Raw genomic sequence first — 25,595 nt, 5'->3', positions numbered from 1 at the left:
CTTACCCATATGATGTCTGGTCTAATCTGCTCCCCCTCAACAGCTCACATGCCCCCAAGCCTAACACGCCTCCAAAGAGGTCATTATTTATACTCTAATTCTTGGCAGACTACAATAATATTGTTTCAAATTCAGAAAAACTCGCACTATGATTGGTTACCATAGGTGACATGAGGGTCTCACCATTCTGTTCTCATTGGAAATTCCAAACCATACCGGTTTTAACAAAAGAAGCGTTAATGATTAATACAATTATATGTTTCAGCATTATTTACTTGGAAAAAAGTTTCAGTCTGTTTCCTCCTTCCTGTTACATCGCACGCAGGACGGTCACATTCCATAAACACTGATACATTTGCAGGATAACAAGAATGTACAGTTCACAGTGGCCATGACTCCTTCGTGTCTTTACTTGAGGCACTTGGCAGTATGTAGCTGGTTCTGCGCATGCTCTTTCCTTCAATACAATTCACAGCCTTGCTGGATTCACAGGCAACCATTTTATCTTAGGCCCAAAACCAAAACAAACAATAAAATAGTATTCATTTACAAAATAAATCCCATTATGTTTTTCCACCCCCATACTAGTACCCTGTATAAATGATTACCTAGCAAAAGCTATTAGTTTAAAGCAGCTCTTCTTTTATTTGTGCACAACATGCAAAAATGTACAATGTACAACAATACATGCACTAGTGTAAATTTTCAAAGCGCACACAGTTAATACATACTTATAGCAACATGCTCTAATGTTTTAGATAGCTTTTCATGCAAAATGCGTTTGCCCCTGTGTAATGATGGTGCATAGTTAATTAATAAACATTATAAGATGTGTTATGGACTGAATATACATGGTCTAAATATGCAACAAAACCATAGTCTCTTAAGACAGGAACAGAGGTGTAGATTACAAGAAAAAGAGCTGGGAAGAGAGAACACATTCCCTGATGATCTTCAAAGCTAAAAAGGCCACTGAAATCACAAGTTTTCTCTACACTGCAAAAACACATGTTAATTCAACACAAGCATTTCAGACTGACTAAGCCTCATTTCATGTCTTTCACTTTGCTTGCACCAAAAGTGCCCCTTTTAAAAGCATTTGACTAGACCTCATTTCATATTTCATGTGCCATTTGTTTTCCATTTGAACCAAAATCTGCGTCATTTTAAATGCAGTCTTTCTGAAGCACAAAAATAGAGCAATGCCTGACTCCAGATGAAATCTGAGCTACATCACCTGGATTCTGTCTTATAGTTTTCCTTATGGGGGAGTTTCTCATATTAATGCAAGGTTGACCCAATAGTATAGGCTCATCTAAATTGAATGACTCATGATCAGGTCCTATACTCGGGTACCTGCAATGTATACATGAGAAAGGGCCTTCCAGAAGAGCGAGATGCCTCACCTTTTACTATATAGGACAGTGGCATTGACCTTGAAAATTTTCCCTGAGGTGCCATAGGTCTCTACTAGAATATTTTCGCCTAGAATCAGTACCTTGTTCTGGGTTGAAATGAGCAGCAGTCTTGGCTCTTGGCGACAGACGGGCGCAGACAGAATTACCTTCGGCGTGCCACTGGCCCGTCCGCTCCGCGATCCGTTTGGAATCTGTCTTTATGTAGAGGATGGCGGACTAGACCGCCAACCTCCAATCACTGGTAGTTTCCTCCCTCCACTCAATCGGGACCAAGGCCCGCGGTGGACCGGGGAGAGCAACTCAAGAGATGGCAGCACACTGCAAATGTGGTATTTCCTCAGTTTAACTGTCTCCTCACACTTAATCAGGCACAACTATTGGGTACAGTTTTGAAAATTGTGAATAACGCTCATTAAACAAAATGTTTAGTGCAATGAATTACAGTTAAAAACATTTAAAATAGCAACAGAACTTAATGCATTTCGCAGCTAGCGCCGAGTGAAGGTAACTGACTCACGCGCGTCCGCTGTGCGCTCCGTTTGGCATCTTTTTTTAATGTAGAGGATGGCGAACTAGACCGCAAACCTGCAATCACCGGTAATTTCCGCCCTCCACTCAATCGGGGCCAAGACCCGCGTGGACCAGGGAGAGCAACTCAAGAGATGGCAGCAGGCTGCAAATGAGTTTTTTTTTTTTTTTAAAACCTTTATTAATTGTAAGCACAATGGTACAATTACACTGAAAAATTACGTATTCCGTTGCTAGTATAAACACTTTGACGTATGGAATACAGAATCGTTCAGCTTCATGTATACAATCCAAACTCCCTCCCACCCCGTTCATCCCTCAAATTAATTCTTGTCAAAGAACTTGCAACACAAGCTGTCCAACCACAGGTCGATAGACTGTTTCTTAATTCTTAGATCTAACATGTTGGTCTGATGTTTATGATTACTACATCTAATCTGTAACAATATATGTTGCGTTCTACCTTGAAGGAGTATTTCTAAAGCGCGGCGGTCGCTCCGGAGGGAGCATCATGGCGCTGAAAATCCTTGAGACCAGAACGAAGAGTGGGGAGGGGGAGGCCTTGCCTCTCTCAAAATCATAACTCCATGTTGGTGTGATCAAATCAGTCGCACTTATTTGTTTTAAGCTTTGATAACAGTTGTTGGGATATTATACTAGTGGTATTTTGGGACACTCTGTACTTCTTTACTCAACCACAGGTCGTGACATTCATTGATACCATCCTAGGCATTCCGAAGCAGTACACCGTGGTTAACGGCACCTTAGTCCCTTGTAACAGACTGTTATACCTATTGAGCACATCTCCATCCCACTCCCCCTTCCCACCCTCCTGAAAATGGCTGATTGATGTTCCCGACAAACATATCCCACCATCCGCATTGCTCAGTGCTTTGCTATGCTGTCCCTTTCTCCTCCAGAGTGTTCTTGTGAGGTTTGGGAGCACGGCCCTGTTCTCAGCGACCCCTCCCCCCATCCCCGGCTGGTGTCTGCGCAAGTAGAAACGCTGTGAGTGGGCCCCAAATGTCTTTAGGGCATGACTTCGGGGGAAGCGTGTCAGCGTAGTGGTGCATGTGATCCTGCCATGTGGACATGACGTGTATCCAGTCCTTAAATTTCGTCGCTCTGCCTCTCCCCCATCGGCATGCCACTTGGCGCTTTGCTAGTAGTAGTCCCACTGCTAGGAACTTCTTGTTTATTGTCTGAATTTCCTGAGTCGGGCCCAAAAGAGCCATGAGGGGGCATGGGTCTATTTGGGTGCCCAGCATGGTTGATAATCCCTGAAAATGTGTGAGTCCAGTATTCCCTCACCTGGCGGCAACTCCACCTCAAGTGGAAGAACCCCGCGCCGTGTTGGCCGCGTCGTTTGCACGCATCACTGTCCCAAAGACGGAACCTGTAAAGCCTAGCCAAGGTGTGGTACAGGCGGTGAAGAAATTTAAAATGAACAAGACGTAGCCTATTATTGCCGGTCACTGCCTCAGTCTGCGCACAGCTAAGTTCCCACTGGTCGTCAGTCAGTGTTACCTGTACATCGGCCTCCCACTCCCGTCTGGCTCTTGTGTGGGTGGGTGAAGGTGGTGCACGCGCATCGCCATATAGGAGAGATATGGTGTGCTGAGGGTTATCCGCCTGCAATATAGAGTGTAATGGAGCTAATGTCACCGGTTCAAGCGGTATATCGGGGGTGGCAGCCTTTACACTCTGCCGAAGCCGGGTATACATGAATACGTCCATAAACGTCAGAACATGGGAGCCCAAAAATTATTCTTTGGTACAGAAGCGCCCTTCCACATAAAGATCCCCCCAGCTGTGGAATTTAAGTGTCTCTAGCAGCTTACGACAAAGTCCTTCATAGGTAACTTGCAACAGCGGGTTGCGCTGTAGGGATATCTTAGGTGAGTACAACATTGGTATTTCCAGCCTATTAGCTATACGTTGCCATGCCAGTATAGTGCAGTCCACCGTAGAGGGATCCCTCCCCCTTTGCTTCTCAGCTGTGAAGAGGTAGCATGCCGTGGGCGTCGGGGCCATATAGCCATCCTCCACCACTAAGTGGGGCATGAACGGCGGGGGGTGAAACCAGTACATGGCGAAATGCGCTTGTGCGCAGTAGTAGTGTATTTCAAAATTAGGGACATCATACCCTCCCTGATGGTACGGCAGCATCAAGGTATTAAGATTCAGACGTGCCTGCTTCCCTCCCCAGATGAGCCTAGTAAGATGCGAGGTAAGCGATTTGAAAAAGAAGGGCCCAGGGTGGTAAGGTATATTAATGAAAAGGTACAGTAATTTGGGGAGTATGACCATTTTGATTAAGGAGATTCTTCCTGCCACGGAGAGTGGAAGGCGCAGCCATTTAGTAATGGTGTCCGTGATTTTATCCATTACCATGCCATAATTGAGCCTCATAAGCATATCCCGATCTCTAGTAATCCGGATGCCCAGATATTTAACCTCATCATCTTCCCAAACCAGTGGGTAATCCAACTGGTGCTGCGGAGTATTATCAGTGAGGGGGAAGATTGCAGATTTGTACCAACTGATCTGCACTCCAGAAATTGCTCCAAATTTATTGATCTCCCGGAGTATCAGGTTTAGGTTCTCTTGTGGCTTGTGGATATACAGCGTCATTTCATCAGCATATAGTGAGATGAGTAGTTGTCGAAATGGGTAAATTAGCGCGCTATGATTATGCTGTTGTCGTAATTTAGCAGCTAAGGTCTCGATGGCTAGGGCAAATAAAATGGGGAACAGGGGACAACCCTGCCGCGTACCTCTAGACACAGGGAAAGGAGTGGACTTCGCTCCATTCAGGAGCACTGAGGCCATCGGGTGGATATATATCAACTGGACCCACCGGATTAAGGCAGGTGGCATCACCATATACCCGGGCGTTCCTAGCAGGTAGCCCCACTACAGAGAGTCAAACGCTTTGGTAGAGTTGAGGAATACTGCCACCGCCGAACACTTCGGGTCTCTATCCTGCAGTACCGCTGCCAAAGTGCGGAGATTGTGCGATGTGGCCCTGGTTGGGAGGAAGCCAGCCTGGTCGGGTAGTGTTAGGCGTTGCATTAGCAGGTTGAGTCGGGTCGCTAGAACTTTAGCTAGTATCTATAGTCGCTATTCAAGAGAGATAGAGGTTGATAAGAATCACAACAATGTGAGGGTTTCCCTGGTTTTAATAAGGACATTATGAGCGCCTCACGCATTGTCGTGGGTAGGCTGCCCTCCTCCATCGCTGCATAATACACTTCTTTCAGAATCGGCGCCAGCACACTGGCATATGTTTTATAAAACTCTATGGGCAATCCATCAGACCCCGGAGCCCGCCCAGATGTCATCTGCATAATAGCATCCGTTATTTCGTCAAGTTCTAGGTCTAGGCTTAGAAACGTCCTCTGTGTGTCCCACAGCCAGGGCAGAGCAGTGTCCTCAAAGTAGTCAGGCAGGTGTAAGGGGGTGCCTCTATGGGAAGAGTAGAGGTTGCTGTAGAATTCTTTCAGGGCGCATAGTTGGTCAGGGAGATTTCTATGCATATCTCCCTGAATATCTTGCAGCTCTGTCACATAGTTCAAGAATCGAGGCAGGCGTACCGCAGCTGCCAAAGCCTTTCCCGGGAGGTCCCCTTCACCATACACCCTCGCGATAAGATGCTTCCCCCGAAATCTGCACTCCCTATCCGCCATGTCCCCATATTCTGTAAGCTTTTCCCGAATGGTAGCTCTGACCCCATCTGCACCAGAGTCCGGGCCCAGTTCACCCTGCAGCTGCTTAAGTTCTCTCTCCAAAGTGGTCAAGCTGGTACGCAGTGATTTCAGAATGCCCCCCCTTTAGAAATGCACCATCCCCTAACTGTGACTTTGAACGCTTCCCAGATGTCGTAATGCTAGGGACTGAGTTGAGATTATGATAAAAAAAAGTCTCTAATGTCTTGCTCCAGTTCAGTCCTGAATACCGCATCCTGTAGATGCAGTGGGTTAAGGCGCCAGCCACTATATGGGGAGTGAGTAAAGGGCACATGCAAGTCGATTACAACTGGGGAATGGTCCGAGTGAGTACACGCTAAGTGGGTCGCTCGTCCCTGCCAATGAGCAATACCTCTGGAAACGAATACGTAATCCAGCCGGGCCCAGGTGGAGTGATACGCCGAGAAGTGTGTTCCCTCCCAGTGTGTGGGATGTAAATGCCTCCAAGAGTCAAGTAAGTAGGTTTCTTTAATAATGGCGCATAGTGCTCTCTGTGTGGTTGTATGATGCGGCGGTGTGCCTTGTGATCTATCCATTCCAGGGGACATAACAGTATTAAAATCCCCACCCCAGATAATGTAAGTGGACCCAGTCTCCTGGATTCTGTCCCATAAATGGAGGAGGGATTGTAAATCATCTACATTAGGCCCATGGTAATTGGTAAAGGTAACATCATAGGAGTGAAGCCTGCCCCAGAGTAGGCAAAACCTACCCTCTTCGTCAGCCACCGAGCCCCCGGGGATGAAGGCAACCCTCTTTCTCACCAATATGGTCACCCCTCTGGAATATGTAGAATATGACGCAAAACTGCAGTGCGCTGCCCATCTCGAGGCAAATTGGGGAGTGGTATCAGGACTCAGATGTGTCTCTTGCAAAATCTGCCGCTTTTTCCTAGGGTCATTTAGTCCTCGTACATTCCATGATGCGACAGTAATGTTAGTACTGCCTTGCGCCTCACTAGCCATCAGTGCCTGTGTGGTGTGCAACAAAAATCAGTGTGACAACAGTGCCCCTGGATTGGACAAATGTTTGCGGAATCGTAAACCAATAACGTCCCCCCTCCCACGCCGGCTTCCCCAACTTGCCGGGTACAAGCCCCAACCTCTTGAACCCGTCTACTGGCCCCATAACTGCTGCTTCCAGGGGACCGCCCTCTCGGGTACACGCTAGGGGCTCACGTCCTGCCCACTTCCCTCCATACTCTCACCCACCCGGTGCACTGCCCTCGGGCAGGCAGTCGTGGCGGGATGGAAGCAAGTCGCCGACCCAGTTATCTTTCAAATAGAACTTATAGTAATACATCACCAGTGGCGTAAGTATCGCCTGCTGTCAAGCAAGGAGTAGAGTTCCAGCTATCAATGACACGCCAATCATATTTCAGTTAGGGTCTGGTCCAAGCGACGGGGATCTGCGTTCTCTTGTGCCAGAGTCACTCGTATCCGAGCGGCGATGGCGTGGTAAATAAACTTAAACTTGTTGTACAGCATGGCATAGGGAATCTGCTGCGCCTGTAGTTTTTTGTTGACTGCCGCAAACTTTCGCCTAGTGTCCTGTACCGTCTGCGTAAAATCTGGGTAGAAGGACAATGTCGTGTTTTCATAGTGTACCTGACGTTTTTCTTGGGCAAGTCGTAACACTGCATCCCTGTCGCAGTAGTTTAGGAAACGGGCTATCACAGGGCACGGCGCAGCCCCCGGCGTCGGGCGGGCGGCAAGGGATCTATGAGCCCGTTCGACTATCAGATGGGCCGAAAAGGCTTCTCTGCCGAAAAGGTCTATCACCAATTTTTCAACGATGTCCTCCATGCGCCCTGTGGCTGTTGTCTCCGCCAGGCCAAGGATTCGCACGTTGTTCCATCTGGAATGCACCTCCAAGTCTTCGTTTTTATCTGCAACTATTTTAAGCAGTTTATCCATCTGCGAGACCTGTTTATTGCTCCTGGAGGCCCCATCCTCTGTCCGACACTCTAGATTCTGCCTCCTTGAGACGCTGTTCATGTTACCCCAGCTTAGATACTATAGAGTCCATCCAGGCATTCATCGTGTCCATCTTGGCGTCGATTGATGAGAGGTTCTGCTGTATACCAAATAGGACCCCTTTCCAATCTTCCTCAGGCGATTCTGTATTGTCTGTGCCTTCCTGTTCCTCTGTGCGCGACTTCAGGGTCTTGCGCGCTTCAAACAGGATTTTGGTCTGTTTGGCCTCCGAGCGTCCCATGGTGTCGGCCGGCCAGCAGCACGCAGGGGAAGGTATGCACAGCGCCTAGTGGTATCGCCACCCGCGTAATCCAAGTATTTTAGTAAAATGAAAAATGAGTCTGCAGGCCCTGAGGTGCACAGGACAGTCTATAGGTGCAAAGCCGGCACCGAGAAAATTATTGGCGTGGCTGCACAAAATGGCGCGTAGGCAACTCACCCCTGCAGTCAATGTGCATCTGAAATATAAAGTCAGAGCAGCCAAGTCACCAGTGCCAGCGCGCAGGGTCCAGGCTAGGCAGGCTCCAGTGCAGGTCCAAGAAGCTATCCCACTCTCGCTGTACCTTCCGTGGGTGCCGAAGCGGCCTCCGGGCTCACGTGGATCAACTCTCGCAGCAACTCCCTGCCGCCGGCCACCTCAATGCTCAAAATGGCAGCCGTGCCGTTCCGCAGATCCCAGGCCCACCGGGCAGCAGTCCGGGGGGCAGGCACAGCACCGGCGCCACAAATCCAGGGTTCAGGCGGCGTAATAGTCCCAAGCGTCTGTTCTTAGCGCCTCTGATCCGCTAGCGAGTGTTTCTGGCCGCACCGCAGGGTCGCGCTTCTTTGTCCCTCCGCAGCGCTACCGCAGTCTCAGGTGTAACAGCATCAAGCCCAGGCAGTTCCGCCGATGTTTCACCTACTTCTGTGGTCCTAGTTCGTTCCAGCTCTCCGCCGGTCGGCCGACCCGGCAGCCTCTGTCAGTGCGCGGCTTCTGCTCCGAGGCCCGCGCAGCCCCGGTGTTTCCTGGGTACTCTGGCCGCGGCACAGTTCCAGGGGCAGCAGTCTGTGCCACGCGTCCCGCAGCAACTCGCTCCCGCACACCTGCGCCGCGGGCGAGGGGCACAAGTTTGGTATCGCCGGTATCAGCTGGACGAGCTGGTTCTCATAGCACCCTTTTCAGTATAAATTGGTGATGTAGGATGGGCATTAAGGGGTTTCTCTGGCTCGGCTGGGCTGGAGCCTCACATGCGCGTGGCCATCTAGGTCGTGCACCACCTAGCGCCCCCCGCAAATGAGGTATTTCCACAGTTTAACTGTCTCCTCACACTTAATCAGGCACAACTATTGGGTAAAGTTTTAAAAATTGAGAAAGATGCTCATTAAACAAAGTGTTTAGTGCAATGAATTACAGTTAAAGTCATTTAAAATGGTATCAGAACCTAATGCGTTTAGCAGCTAGCGCCGAGTGAAGGTAACTAACTCACGCGCGTCCCCATTATCCGATAACAAGGTGTTAGGGAAGCCTTCTCTCGCAAAGATATCTTCTAGGATTATTTTTTTTAACAATTCTTTTTATTGAAACAAAACATCAGCAAAGAGACACATTACAAAGGTTCGTTCAGTACTGCAGATTCGACTTCGGGGGGTCACCAGATAATCAATACAAGCAATTGAATAGGAACATCACGGGGAGGGGGGTCATCTAGAGCAGCGTTTCTGGGTGGTGTACAGATCTCTCCTCTATGACAGTTCCCTGGGCCCCAGACCAGTGACCACTTCCTAGGGCATCCCCTCGCCAGATACACAGTTGTTTCCCTAAACATGCACCAATCCAAATCACCTTCCCATGCTTCCAGGGTGGGAGGTTGCGGCGCCCCCCACAGTTGGGCGGTGTTTCTTTTGGCCAGCATTAAATCCAAAGTGGCCCATTCTGTCTGGGAGGTGTTAAGATCAGAGGGTTCCCAGATATTCAAGAGGCATCTCCTAGCTTCCGGGAATAGGGAGACCCCCAACACACCAGCCAAAGTATCATGCACTTTACCCCAATAAGTGGCGACGTGTGTACACTCCCAGATGATATGCATAAATGTACCTGTGAGACCACATTGTCGTTTGCATAGCCCAGAATCTAACAAACCCATGTTTACCAGTCTGGGTCCCGTGATGTAAATCCTATGTAGAATTTTAGGCTGGACTAATCTCAGGCGGGACGGGATGGCGACCTCCCTCGGGGATGACACCGCTGTCTGCCAATCTTCGTCATCCAACTCTATCCCATCCTGTTCCCATCTATCCCTCAACTTCTAAAGGGGATCAGCCATGTGGTTGATTAGCTTTTTATAAATCAATGAAATTGTTTTGTCGGGGAGGTGACCATCCAGTACCCTATCCTCTAATGGAGAGGCCTCTGAGGTCTTGGCACCTTTGGGCAATGTGGCGAGAAGCAAGTACCGGACTTGCACATAGCGGAAATATTCCGCATCTGCCAATATATATTCCTTCTGTAGCTCCTCAAAGGATTTAACCCTACCCTTCCCCCACATATCACTGACAGACGAAAATCCTATGAGGTCCCATTTGTCAAAACCCTTCGTCATCCCGTTTCTCGGAGTCCCAAAGTGGGGTGGCTAAAGTCAGCCTGTTCCTCCAGCCCGGGGAACCTGTGGCATCATGCCAAATCTGAACTGCGTGTTTCATTGTTCCTGTTAATGCCAGTTTCTTTGATTGGGAATACAGGGCCCTATTATATTTACCCCCGGGGTGGAGCCATCTATCGATGGCGTAGCCTGGGTCATCCACCCGGCCATAGGTGCAAAGGTTGATCGCTGCCAGCTGAGATGCCCAATAGTACTTCCTAATATCTGGGAGAGCGATGCCCCCGTCATAACAACTGAGCGTTAGTTTATTTAGGGCAATTCGGGGCCTGCCGTCCCACAGTAAACTCCTCTGGAGGTTCTCAACCTCACAGAAATAGCTGGCTGGCACGACATCTAAGGTATTTTGCAAGGCATAAAGAAACCGAGGCAGAGCCATCATTTTAAAGAGGGCTGCCCTGCCCAGCAGTTAAATCGGGAGTTTCCGCCAGTTGGCAATATAGCTTTTGAGTCTTTGTAGCGGGGGAAGGAGATTCCGTGCATATCTAACTGAGGGATCCAGGGAAACGAAAACTCCAAAATACCTGAACCCCTCCGAGTTAACCTGTATAGGGCAGTTTTGCGGAGGGACTGGGGGATCTCCCCTCAGGAAAAACAATAGGGATTTCCCCCAATTTATCGAGAGTCACGAATTTCTCCCAAAGGAGGTCAGTACATCCAAGACCACAGCATAGGACCTACGGGGGGAGGTCAAGTATAAAAGTATATCATTCGCATACAGAGATATCGGGGGACCACCGCATGCCCCTAATCATTGGTTCCCAACATATCCAGTAAGCTAGTGGTTCCAATGCCAGTGAAAAAAGAAGGGGGGACAGCGGGCAACCCTGGCGGGTGCCCCGACTAAGCGAGAACGGGGTCGAGATTCTGTTATTTACAACCATTTGAGCGAGCGGTTCCGCATAGAGCAGGCGCACCCACCCAACAAATTCGGGGCCGAATCCAAACTTGGCCAGCATGGCCCACAAATAGGGCCATTCAATAGTATCAAAGGCCATGTTGCATCAAGCGACTCGATTATGGCTGGCTCCCGCAGGATGCGAGCTCTATCAATCACCCCCTGGAGTCTGCGCAAGTTTCCTATGGGGCATGAAGCCAGATTGGTTTGGGTGTACCAGACCACTGATCACCTTAACCAGCCGGTTTGCCAGGAGTTTAGCTAGGATCTTTGGCTCAGCATTTAAGAGGGAGATGGGTCTGTACGAGGCACAGTCCGTCTTGGCCTTCCCTTCCTTGTGAATCGCGACCACTGTAGCCATTCTCTATTCCCTGGGCAGTATTCCCTTTTTTCCTTAGATTCCACAAACATAGCATTTAGATAAGGAGCTACTTTATCTGGTTTGAGTTTGTAGAGCTCAATAGGAAGCCCATTGGAACCCAGTGCCTTACCAGAGTTTAGCGAACGGATTGCTTGGGCATCTCCGTCCGCAGCGAATGGGCTATCCATATAGTCACGATCTTCAGGGGAAAGACAGGGTAGTGTGATGTCGCAGAGGAGCACCTGAGAGTCCGACTCCGAGTGGGGGGAGACCGATTTATAAACTGTCTTAAAATGGTCAGCAAATTTATCGACTATTGCCTGTGGTTGAGTAAGTGATTCTCCCTCTCCTGGCCGGAGCTCCGGGACAAGTCGGCTCGCCCATTCTCTCTTATCCAGCCACGCAATAAGCTTCCCAGCCTTATCCCCCAGATCATACAGCCAGCCCCGTTGTTCCCTGCTGAGAGCTTTAGCCTTGTCCGAGACCAGTGCTTTTTAGTCCTGTTGCTTCAAGCTTAATAAGTGCAGTTTAGCCTGCGTTATCCCCGACTCCAACTCACTCTCCAATTTGCAGATTTCAGCTTCCAGTTCTGCCACCTCCCTTTGTTTCTCTTTTTTAGAGCCTGCTATTAATGACAGAGCCTGTCCCCTGATAACAGTTTTAAACACCTCCCACAAGGACTGAGAAGAGGATACTGACCCTTCGTTAGTTATGAAGTATTCATCTAGAGTGGCGATAAGGTCTTTATGGATCTTAGGATCACGCAAATACCAAGGGTTGACGGGGCTACCCTCCCTGCAGTGCCCCAACTCATGATCACGTGGACCCATAACGGAGAGTGATCCGAGATGCCCCTGGCCAAGTGTCTAATTTCTGCTATGTTAGAGGCCTGTGAGGCAGGGACAAGGTAGTAGTCGAGCCTCGAGAGACTGTGGTGTGCCCCAGAGTAAAACGTATATTGCTTTTGATCCGGGTGGTACAACCTTCAACCATCTACCAGTCCCATTGCGTCTATGAAGTCTGGTAGCCATCTCCTTGACCACCCGTCTCCCGTGGGGGGTGTCTATCTAATATACCAGAGACGACTGCGTTAAAGTCACCTCCAAGGATTAAAAGTCCCTGTGGGATGGCGAGTAGGACCACGCCCAGATCAGCAAATGTCATACCCTGCAACCCAGGAGGAACATAGATTGATAGGAGTGTAATGCGGTGACCTTCCCACATGCCTTTGACCCCAGTGTACCTGCCTTTCTCGTCTTCCCAAGTGGAGGTCACTGCCAATGGAAACGAGCGTCAAATCAGAATACCCACCCCTCTGGATCCCGATGTGAACCCTGAGTGTGCAACTAGTTTGTAACCCATTCTATGCATTGCTTTGCACGAGTTGCCAACCAGATGGGTCTCCTGAAGCAGGACCACATCTGGAGCCTGTCTCTTGACATACTGAAGAACTACACTCAGTTTGATCTTGTCTCCCAAACCGTTGACGTTCCAGCTCAGAACCTTTACTTCCCGACCACCATCATCTACACAGTACAATTGAAAGTCCTCTGAAGTTCCTCTGTCGGACCTGAAAATCGTGCTGATGTGACCAACAAACCACCCTACAGGTGAACCAAATACCCCTACCTAACTCCCCCCCACCCCGCTGCCCTGCCCTATGGGCTTTAAACTGTCCATCAAAAATTGCAGAGTGACTGTCACCCTAAAAATTCAAAGAAAGAATACAGTACAGGGTAACAAACCGCGAGCTCCAAGCCAGTGCCCCAAGTACAGATCATATTTCGTCCTTATAACATTGAATTTGTTCAACTGTAAAGCCATATGCAGCCCACTTGTTTAACGCTTATGAGATCCATAACCCCCCAGCCCCCCGCAACAACAAGAGCTCCCACATGTGTGCAAACCAAATGTTCGCTAGGCCTCCGCCTCAGGATGGCTGACTGTCTGCATTCTCACCAGCTCCACGATCCGCCGGGCCGAGTCCCTTGAAAGTCAATCCATTCCACCACTGCCTCTGGCTGATCAAAAAACTAAGTTCGTCCCTCCGCCATGACCCTGAGGCGAGCCGGGAACAGCATCGAGTACTTCAGGCCCCTCTCCCTCAGGTCACGTTTGACCGACAGAAAAGATCTCCTCTGCTTTTGAACTCTCTGTTTGAAGTCAGGGAAAAAGAAAATAGACGCATTCTCATACCTGAGCGGGGCTTTGGTTCTCGAGTTCTGGAGGATTACATCCCTGTCATGATAGTTCAGGACTCGAGCCAGCATGGGCCGCGGGGGAGCGCCCGGCTTGGGACGGCCGCCAGGGACCCTGTGTGCCCGTTCTATCACAAAGAACTTGCTAAGGCCCTTTGGCTGCAGGTGGCTGAGAATGAGGTCCTCAAAAAACAAGTCGGGAGCCTGTCCCTCTGATCTCTCCGGCACTCTTAGGATACGGAGGTTATTACGACTGAGGCGGCCTTCATAGTCATCCAGCTTGAGCTCAATTGAATTACGGGAGTCATGTAGATCACGGACCTCTTTTTGTAATTGCGAGACATCGTCCACCAGGCTAGCGGCTGTTATTACAACTTGCTTCACCTTCTCATTGAGCTTCCCCATGTCGGCCCTGATGAGATTAATGTCGATGGCCATGGAGTCCATTTTGTGTTCCAGTGAAGTTTTCACCCCCGTGATGGCGTCCATGACGTCCTTTAGGGATAGCTCCTGCTCCTCCCCACCGGGGCTCCCCCTTGCCGTTTCTTCAAATAGTCTGCTCCGTGGGGGGTCTTTAGTGATCGTGTAACAATCCAGTTTGTTCGTCTGGACTGATTTCGATCCCCTGGCGCCTGCGCCCTTGATGTGATCCATCACACCAGCCCGGCCTGGTACAAATTAACAAAGGTGTAGCCAAGTCTTCCCACGTATTGTGCAGTTAAGGGCCCAGGGCAGGAGCCTCAACAAGTCTCACACTGTATCGCTCCGAGCTGCGGGGGTGGGAAAGCTCCTCAGGCGAATATCAATAAGGTTGCAGTCAATGGGCAGTCACCACTAGGGGTATCTCAACTGCAGCATCCTTTATCCCACCACAACTCGGAGTGTCTCTCTCACCCGTCCGCCTACCACTTTTGATGTGTGGTTGATATCCAATGTCCCCTTTTGCGGGAAAGCATGCCCTGCCAGGGATCACCGCCAAGTCACCACCACTAGGGCTCCACGTTTCTCAGCCCCGCTGTCAGGCAACCCTGGTCCACTCCAGGCTGAAACCACTCCCTCCAATATCACCACGGCTCAGTCACGAGGATGGAGGAAGAGAGGGGGGCACCTTGCTGTATGGTCACGTAGCTGTTGATCAATCTGCACCGCCTGCCACGTCAATTCTCCCAATGGCCACTGCCGAGTAGCACTGCAGAGAGGCCGGATCTCACCTCTTTATTGTCAGGGCATGTCTCACCTCTCCCTGCGCCTCAGTCCCACCATCAGGCGCAGACCGCTACATTCCGTCGTCCAATGGCCCGTTACAAAAATGAGAGAGGGGGGAGCGAGGCCCCAACCCGAGCGCCCCTGCCGCCTCCAAGCTCGCGGCCGGCGCGTTTTCAACCTGCAGCCGCTCCTCCGGACCTCAACGCCGGGTACCTCAATCACCACCGCGGCCCGCAGTTTCGACCTGAGTCACCCGGTCAACGTCCGGCAGGCTGCTTTGGCAATCGCGGCTCAGCCGCAATAGGTGGCCGGGCCAGCGGGCGTCGCCGACGGGCCAGCTCCGCCATGTCAGGTCCTGGTCCCGGTCTCGGGCCCCGTGCAGGCCCACAGCACCCGGTAGCCGGATCGTCACGGAACACCACAGGCACCGGACCAGGGCAGAGGGGCTCCGCATGCCCGCAGGTGTCAGGGGTTGCACAAAGGACCGCAGGATAGACGAAGGGGCACTTGGGCAGAGGAGCCCACGGACTAAGCGGCCATTCTTGATCCGTACTAAGCCACGCCCCCTCTTCTAGGAATTTTATTACATATCTTGTCTCCACAGAGTTGGTAATCTTGACCTCTGGCCACCTAGAGTAGATATCATTGAGAACTTTGATGTATTTGTCTGTGCAGGAATGCTTAATGGGACCGAGAATGTCTATAGCAACTTCTTCTTAACCCAGTTTTGGAAGTTCCCTCAAGGTAATGGGTTGAACTCTCGGTTTGAGAACTTTGTAACATTAGTTGCATTCAATACATTCTCGCACAGACCTTTCTACAGAGATGTCCATCCCTGGCCACCAGAATGTGTCTTAAAATTTCTTTCGTTTCAGAAATACCTGAGTGGCGCTCATGAGCAAATTCAATTAATTGGTTCCTTAAGCTAGTTGGAGGGATAAGCCTGGTTCCCCTCAACAAGATGTCATTGTGGCAAGATAATTGATCTTTTACTCAATAAAATCCAGATAAAGTATCATTTGCTTTATCACGTTTTCCAACTGTTTTTGATACTACATAAGACAGACTGTAGAATTTCATCTTTTGACAGTTCACTGATCCAAACATCTTCTTTTATTATGCTATCCTTGACATTGCAGACAGCATATTCATCAAGTTCACTGAAACTGTCCTTTACTATTTCATCTTCAGTGTTCTCTTTTGGGACCAAACTGGAGCAACAGTCGGCTATATTGTTTTTGGAACCTGGGACGTATTCTACTTGACAATTGAGTTCTTGAAGGGCCACAAGCCATTTTTGTATTCTGGAGGATATCTTGTCTAAACCTTTCTTATCAAAGATTTCTTTATGTGCCTTATGATCCGTCTTGATTGTAAAACTGTTTCCCCGTAAAAACTTGTGAAGTTTCCTCCTGGCCCAGAATACTCCCAAGGCTTCTTTTGCTATAACAGAATATTTAAATTCTGCCCCTCGCAAACATCTTGATAAAAATAAAATGGTGGCTTCCACTCCATCAAGTTCTTGTATCATAACTGCGATTAGACCTGTTGCACTTGCATCCGTCATGATAAATACATCTCGGTTGGGATCAAAGCTCTTCAAAGAGGAGGCTTCAGAAAGTTGTCTCCTAATGAGTTTGAACTCGTCATCACATTGAGTACTCCAAGTGAAAGCAACACAGTTTTTTAGTAAAAGACGCATATTATGTGTTTTGCTGGCAAAGTTGGGGATGAACTTGGTACAATACTCGACATCCCAAGAAATTTTACAACTTCATCTTTATTGCTGGGACTGGCCAAGTTGTTGATGATATCTACTAGTTCTTACTTTGGTTTAATGCCAGAGCCAGAAATGGTATGACCCAGATAGTAGATGCTGGATATATTGAATTTGCATTTCTTAGCTTTGAGTGTTAAACCATTTTCTTTGAGTTTATTCAATACCATTCTGATTCTATTATCATGTTCTTGTTCAGTTCTTCCAAATATGAGTATGTCATCTTGATAGATCTTTATCCCATCACAATCTTTAAAGACATGTTCCATCATCCTCTGGAGGACTGCTGCAGCTGATATTAGCCCAAAAGGCATCCTCGGGAATTTATAGGTGCGAAAGGTCGTTATAAATGCTGTAAGGTGTTGAGAAGTAACATGCAACTTTATTTGATCGTATGCTGAAGCTAAATCTATTGAGGAAAAGAATTTAGCTCCTCCCAACAGTGATTACATTTCTGCAATGTTGGAAAAGGGATAATGACCTCCTGCGGCAGATCGTTCTCCCACCTTGCCGCCAAGACCTGGAACACCCTCCCCATCCACCTATGGCAGACCCTAGACCTGCTGACCTTCAGAAAACTCCTAAAGACCTGGCTTTTCGAGCAGTAGCAGCATTCCCCACCCCAGCGCCTTGAGACCCTCATGGGTGAGTAGTGCGCTTTACAAATTATATGATTGATTGATTGATTGATTGATGATCTACGACAACACAATTATTGAGTTCTCTTAAATCGATACAGAGTCTGGACTCACCATTTTCTTTGAGTGCCATAACAACAGGAGCTAACCACTCCGTGGCCTCCACTTCATCAATGATACCACTCTTTAAAAGTTTGTCGAGTTCAATCTTCATTTTCTCTTTAACTTTAATGGGAACACCTCTAACTTTGCTAACAATCGGTAAGGAATTTTCCTTCAACACTATTTTATGGCAATATTGTTTCAAACAACATTATTGTTCCCTAAATAATTCTGGAAATTTACTCTCCAACGAGGAAATGGATCTTTGCAGTAATGTATTTTGTTCACTATTGAGAGTTGAAATATGACTAGATTGAGGACAGGTTGATTCATTTTGTTTAAGTGTTATGGATGGAGTTTCTTTGGGATCAAGTATTACTCTGAGATCTTTCTGAAGAGACCAACTCCCCAACAAATCACCTCTTTCAGAAACATAAACCTTCCTTGTGTTTGAGCTGGATTTGAAAGCAATATTACTATTAAAAAATCCAGAAAGTTTAATAGGTTCACACCATAACCTCTTGCTTTGATGTCTGGTTTATGTAAAACAACTTTGTTGAACAAAAACTCATCATAGTCCATTTTAGGGATTAGAGTTGATTTTGCACCTGTGTCGAACAACATTTGTACTGGAACATTCTCAATCAACATAACATCAAAAGAACCATCTTTTTCTCCATCACTAATTCTCATAATAATCTCTTCTACTTCACAGTCATCATCACAAGAGCTTTCTTGAACTTTCTTTTTGAAAGTACTACTACAAGAACATTTTGAGATGTGACCTCTTTTTCTGCACTTTTTGCATGTGGCTCTCCAGCAAATTCAATCTCTAAAATGTGCTGTATGACCATATGCACCACATCTATAACAGGTACCTTGGAATTTTCTTGAAATAGATTCATTTATGTAACTCTCACTATTATTGTGTTCATCTTTGTACTTATTAGCCTCTTTGTTTTGTTGTGAGTAATTACTCTCTCCTTTGTTCTGTTGAGAAGATAAAACATTACTTTGCTTGTTCTTAAACTTGTTTACAACATGAATATTACTTTCTTTCTGTATTTTCCCATCTTTTATTTTTAATTTTTCTACACATGCTTTAGTGTGTTCACACGATTTAGCTATAGAGATTACATCAGTAAGAGAATGATTGTCTTTGGCCCAACATTGCTCCTTTACTTTGTCTAAAGAACAGCCTAACATAAATTGATCCCTTAACCTTTCTTCATATTTTGTCCCAAAATTACAAGTAGAGGCTAGTTTTCTCAATTCAGTGATATAATTTTCTGCATTCTCACCTGATCTTTGCATGCGCCAGTCCAAAATGATGTCTTTCTAAAGCAGTTGAAACTTTTGGCAAAAAATTAAGATCTAGTTTTTTAAGACAGATCTCATAATCATAAAAATTATCAGCATCTTGAGAAGTTAGATTAGGAAGATGTTGAAATATTTACTGCCCTTCTGAACCCAGACAGTGCAAAAGAATAGACATTTTTATTTTTGCACTAAGCGAGACACCACATACTCTTGAATATTGTGAAAACACAATTTTCCATTTTTTCCATGGGATGGGTGGCTCTCCAGGAGAAGACAAGATAAACGGAGGAGAAAGTACATTTTGCATGTTTAAGGGAATATAAAATACAATAATAAACAACTCTGCAAAATAAAATTATAAGAGAAACTCTAATAATTTCAGAGAAGCTTTATACAGAATAAATAAGAACACCTGTAATGATAGGGTTAATATAAGATGAATACAACAATAATGAAAATTAATAACGTTGAAATGGGTGTAAAGATAGGCAAAATGAAAAGTGAGACTATCTCTAATCAGAATAAAATGTTTCCCACGGCGTCATGTCTATTGTGCATCCAAGTAGAATGTTTCTCACGCTGTTGGAATGTTTTGTGAAGATTGTTGGTTAAACCACTGTTGTAAAAGAATGTTCTTTGTTATCTTGTTTAATAATAACATATAGAGATGAAGAACCTTGAAGATCCTTGAAGAAGAACCTTGCCTTGTAACAAAGGACAATGAAGGTTATAATTTGAAAGAAAGGTTCCAAAGAATCATCCAAGATGGATCCCAAAGGAAGTGAAGTTAGCTGTCTAGATATTTTTACTCCACAATGGTGCCAGAAGGAAGTAGGGTTAGTGCTCTAGTATTTGTTTCCTCTTTTTTTTATTAGCGTATGACGTATCCTACAGAGAAGAGAACAGAGTCGCATGTGTAAACAGGAGCAGCGTGCACAGAATGAAGAAGCGCTCACAGAATGTCGGGTCTCTTGAATAAAAACAATGTTCAGGCGGTTGAGTCAACGTATGCAAGGTAAAACAAACAAGAAATAGCAGGGGCCTATATTCCCTTTTTTTAGAAAGTGCGAGTCTGGCAGAAGGATCGCTTTCGTTGATAAACGCATAAAAGTTACGTTTAAACAAAAGCGCTGTGTTCAAGGCAAGTTTGGCATGCACAAACTCAGGTTTGCGCTACACAAAGTTCACTTCTTTTGTTAAAAAAATCAAATGAACGCAGATCAATACGATACCAGTTCAAGTGAAAGTGACGGTATATTCAGGAGAAGCGCCGGTCTAATGGGTTTCAAGATGAGCTGAAAAGTAGAAGACGGTGCTAAGAAATGATGAGTTTTTGAAAACTGCTGGTAGCGTTGAGGTGAGATCAATGGGTCCTTTTAAGTCGTCGCCATTGTAAAGATCAATCCAATCCAGTAGAGTTAATCCAGAATTATTTATTGAGGTAGATCCAATACACCTCAGCCTGCCAACTCAGCTGTAGTCCATCCAATTACTTTCTCTTGAATCAAAGCATTCTCAAGAAGGAGTCTTCAGAACCACACTATGTCATTTAGAATAAAATGAGTTCAGCATTCCACATAAATACTTACAATGGCTTGAAGTACAATGGCTTAAAGTATAGCATATTACACATGCTTTCACCCATCTGCCCTTTCACCCATCCTTTCACCCACACACGCATTCTTTACCCATCCTTTCTCCCGCTCACAAATCCTTTGAGCCATCCATCCTTTCACCCATCCTTTCACTCACCCACACATCCTTTCACCCACCCACACATCCTTTCACCCACCCACTCTTTCACAAGTGCGTTGGCCACCACATATGAATCCTTTCACCCATCCTTTCTCCCACCCACAAGTCCTTTCATCCACCACACCGTCTCTCAGCATTGTTCCCACCCATGCATCCTTTCACTCATCCTTCTTTCCTTTCCTGTCCTTCCCTTTCCTTTCAACCCATCTTTCTCTAGTTAATTAGGAGGTTTTGTCTGCTGAGTTGCTGTAGCTGGTAAAACGGGATGTTCAGGACTCCCCTGACTGTGAGGCTGAACTCTATCACTTCGTGATCTACTTCTCCATCACAGGATGAGTGCCTTGCAACAAGATGGCTATGATGAGTACACACATGTTCTTCCTAGACACAAGACAGTTGCCTATTGCTCGGCCAAAGATCTCTGGCATAAACAGTTCACCTTAGTAGGTTTTTCCTTGGGTGAACATGTCACCAGCTGAAACATTCCTTTGCTGTGACACTCTACAGTAAATCGCTGTACCTCACTTTATTTATTTTCTGCTGATATCTATATGACAGCATTGTAGCAGCGTGACATATGTAACACGTAATATAAACTCCACTGGGCATGCCACTTCCTTTGTTAAGCTGTAAAATTGGGATCCATTCTCTTCTTAGTACCACCCTACCAGCTCTTATATAGCAGGTGAGCACCACTGTGGTTATGTGGAGAAGTGTGGCTCACTGGTTAGAAGTGGCAGACCCTGAAGCAGAGGTCGGCCCGGGACCAGGGTTCAATTCCCGACGTGGCAGGGTCTTGGGTCAATGTCCGCAGACTCTATAATTTTCGCTTAGGTGCCTACGCTAACCATGGGTCCCACTTTGCAACTCTGGGCAATAGCTTGCTTAATCTCCACAACGGCCCCAGCAACGCCGGGGATGCCTGGCTTCACCTTGGGGTGCCCTCTCACAGGGAAAGCCAGGACGGGTTCCCCATCGGTATACAGCACCAGGACGCCACGTAACGAGGTAACAGTGCGCTTTACAAGTATACATACATTACATTACATTACATTACGTGATGAATGTATTGTTTCACATTAGGTAGCCAGCCTCAGAAAAAATTTACCTAGGTCATTACACATTGCAATGTTGACAAACTTTATTCATAAACTTTATTCATTTACATTATTCCTCTTAAACCCTTTTTGAGACGTAGTTGCTTTATGCAGGCATTTATTGGGAAAAGCACCGGGTTGGCTATTGAGGACAAAAGAGAAAAGTGGTTGGTGATTGTATTGGGGAGTGAGTGTTATAAATGGTTACCAAGTGTAAAACGGATTGTGTTTTGGCCTCTCTCCTGGTTGATAGTCGTGGCCCTACCATCCTCACCCCTCCTCCTTCTTCTTCTTCCCCTTAGTCTCCCTCTCTTCTGTTGTCTGTACTCTAAATAAATGGGTTGAGGGACCACTTGGAGTAAAGCAAGACTCCACTGTTCTCGGATCCAGAGTCCAAGAATGTCACCCTCTTGCGTGTATATGGAATGATAGGCCCTGTTGTTTAGTAATCAGCTCTGAGGTCTGGGTATACCAGCTCGGCGATAACTTATACATTCTGCCAATTTGCCTACTAAGTGACTGATGTTGCATTACAGAATGATTGATGTCTTCGTCTGTGACTACTCTCAGAGCCGCTACATTACATTTGCCACCCATATTTGGAGAGTACTCCAGTAGTTGATAACCTGTGACTGGAGTTGCTGTGTGAGAACGCGAATATCCAGGCTATGCTCACTTTTCTCTTTTGACCCCGGTGCTTTAGCCAGGTGACTATTGTCCTGATGAGAGTCGATAATTGATTACAGGACGAAACGTCAACACATTCTCTTTGAATTGTTTCTTGTGCAGGGACTGTATGTGGATTGGGAAAACCCTTCTAAAACGAGTGTATAATCCATAAACTTTGTGCTTTGTACAGTGTCTATTGTAGTTTTTGTTTGTATGCTCGCTTTTGTCTAGGCATGCGTCGTCTGCACATATTGCACTTTAATGGGATTTGAAAAGTAACTAAAAACTCGAACAAAATGAAAAAGTGGCTTTAATTGATTTTTTATTTAATGCTTACTGGTAGACAGTGGATTGAGACATGAGGGAAATACACACAGACCTAATCTCTTAATCATGAACGAGGTATTATGCTGAACGAGTCCCATGGAACAGCTGTTTGGCTTACATAGTATTATCCTAATCCTTGTCGCCACTGTGGCCATAGAGGGTTGTCCTTGTTGTATACTCGCTATTGTATGTGCAAGGTCTTGTGAATACCAAAAAGATTACTGCTTATGGGGTTGTTCACAGATAGCTCTCTTGTGAGACACTCAGTTTTTACAAACAGTTAGATATTTGTAATGTCACTCCAGTGACGTAACTGGAGTGCCGGGCTGTAACACTATGGGCCCGATTCCGATGTCGCCAAAAATGCCTACCCAATGCTATCCGTAGGCTTACCTTATGACTGACTCATATCCGGAGTTTTTTCCTACGACCCAGCAAGTACGATGCGTATAACAGGCAAATATACAATCGAATCATCCACTCCGATTCGTGCACTATGTCCATAGCGAACAGGCTCAGGAAACACGGAAATCGAGTTGTACGGAGGCTCATCCTGAACAATTCCCGGATACGCAAGTACGATGCGTAATCAATACGTGTCGTACAGGGCTCCGGCTCCAGCCCGTCACAGCATTTGGACGAGGCGTATGAAAGCTCAGTTGCGCCAGAACACGATCAACATGTACGAGACGGAGCAGCAATGTATCCAATCGCGTATGTCTTCACTATACTGTACGCCCATTGTTACGTAGAAGGTAAGTCAGACACCCACCACACACTTAAATGTCACGAGTACACAAAAGGAAACACCATAGGGGGGGTGGATGCCTATCACTCCCAGTCTTGTCCACCCCATAGGGGGGTGGATGCCTATCACTCCCAGTATTGTCCACCCCATAGGGGGGGTGGAGCCTATCACTCCCAGTCTTGTCCACCCCATAGGGCGTGGATGCCTATCACTCACAGCATATCCCACCCATAGGGGGGTGGATGCCTATCACTCCCAGTATTGTCCACCCCATAGGGGGCAGGATGCCCATCAACACCAGGATACACACACATAGGGTGACTCAGAAAACCACCCCCTTAACCATCTCTGCAACATTGCATGTTTGAATGTTAAAAATGCTCACAACACAGATTGTGGCAGTGAACATACAATGTGACTCACAGCACGTGTGCCCAAAATGTCAATGTGTGTCACTGAAATCCTGTATCTCATGATCATTGTGGTAATGGGGTCTAACCCCCCCATCACTACAGTGACCAAAATGTCATTGTGTACATGAAAGTTGCAGCATCGTCAAAACTGCATGCATGATACCGTGGCCAAATTGCACAAACAATGTTGTGGCAATGTAGTTGTAGTGTCACATACACACTGATATTTAGAGGCAAATATTGCTGAGTATCACAAGAACACCACTTTTCGTAAGTTGTTTTGACAGCACCTGATGCTTGTTTTTGTGTAAATTGTTTTGGACAAGTCTGTTACATTCATACTGGGCTGTGTGGCATCGTTGGCGTACATGTCTGTGGCGTCAGGTTGATGCTTGGCTATGTGGCATAGTTTGCGTCCGAGTCTATTGGGTCGTGTTGATGCTTGGCTATGTGGCATCGTTCGTGTCCGAGTCTGTCGGGTCGTGTTAATGCTTGGCTACATGGAGTCTTTCGCGTACTGTGTCTGTGGTGTCGGGTTGACGCTTGTCTATCCTGAGTCTTGCGCGTACGAGTCTATTGCGTCAGGCTCCTTTCCTGCTGACTTGGACGTGTAATATAATTTTCGGCAGAGTAGGTCGTAAATTTCAAGCATCGCATCGTACTCAGCTATTTGTAAGGCGCGTGTGCGGTTCGGTCGGAAAAATTGACGGGTCCGTGTCGGGTAGTACGTTTTCCAGCCGGTATCGGAATCGACCCCTATGTGTCAAGCAAAGGTCATCGGTAAAAACACCCCTCGTTTTCCACGGAGAGTGGAACATACCCCAGGGTCATGTGAGAGAAGCAATAAAAGGCAGCGGGCTGCTAGGCATGGCTATTGGAGAAGAAGCAGAGGAAGCCAGCCAAAACAGCCCTCCCTGTGTGTCCATCATATTGGCTTTTACCCTCATCATTTCTCGGCCTCAGGTTGCAGTGCTCAAATACCCAACACCTATTTGTTGCCACTCACGGCCAGCAACACTACACTGGTGACGAGGGAGGTTTGTGCACCGCACCATGACTTGCTGCGTTAGCAGCTTTGTGTTTTTTCACACACAGTGCTTGTGCTGCACACACTGCACCTGGCGCACTGGTAAGCAAGATAACAGGGACCGGAGCCCACCCGGACTGCTTCATCACTGGCACCCTGCTGTCCCTCCTCCAGCTGGCTCCAGAGCATGGACCAAGTCACCAGCCCTGTGCCACAAAGACGCAGAACACTGCATGCTGCTGGGCGCCCTCCCTCACAGGATAATGCTCCCAGTCTCTGTGCTGCTCTAGCAGCCCTTACCAGGTAGGAGCACACCAACCCATTTCCTGAGTGCTGGACTGGTCAGCTTCCCATGTACTCAGCAGAACACACACACACATGCAGGCTGCCAACACCCTGCCAGGCCACACTCCGGCACAACGCACCTCAGTGAGGCGGGGACTCCTCCTGACTCCTTTCTCTCCTTTTGAGCGGCAGTGTGCGCCCCCTCCTGGTGACTGAAAAGAAACAACACAACACCAATAAAGCTACAAAAAAAACATCCAGGAAGAAAGTCCAACTTCACAACTCTGGTGCAGGTGATTGTGCTGCCTCTAGCACCATGGCTGGCATACCCACAATTTGAAGCTTTCACAATTGAAGGTGCACTCTCAGCTCGAGCACCCAGATGGAAAGACTAGGTTAAGCCCCTTTTACTATTTTTTGAGACTACCAAAGTCGACAGCGCCAAGAAAAGAGCCATGCTCATTCAT

The 25,595-nt window shown here is 47.1% G+C and overlaps 1 protein-coding gene across 1 annotated transcript in view; it reads left to right on the top strand.

Annotated features, from left to right (window-relative positions):
- LOC144820262 (neuronal acetylcholine receptor subunit beta-3-like) overlaps positions 1 to 25,595 on the top strand; it is a 398,753-nt gene that overhangs the window by 5,941 nt on the left and 367,217 nt on the right. The gene's annotated exons all lie outside the window — the stretch shown is intronic.

Source organism: Lissotriton helveticus, chromosome 2_1 (assembly GCF_964261635.1).
Source record: "Lissotriton helveticus chromosome 2_1, aLisHel1.1, whole genome shotgun sequence".
Lineage (NCBI taxonomy): Eukaryota > Metazoa > Chordata > Amphibia > Caudata > Salamandridae > Lissotriton > Lissotriton helveticus.
This window is presented reverse-complemented; position numbering and strand designations above follow the sequence as displayed.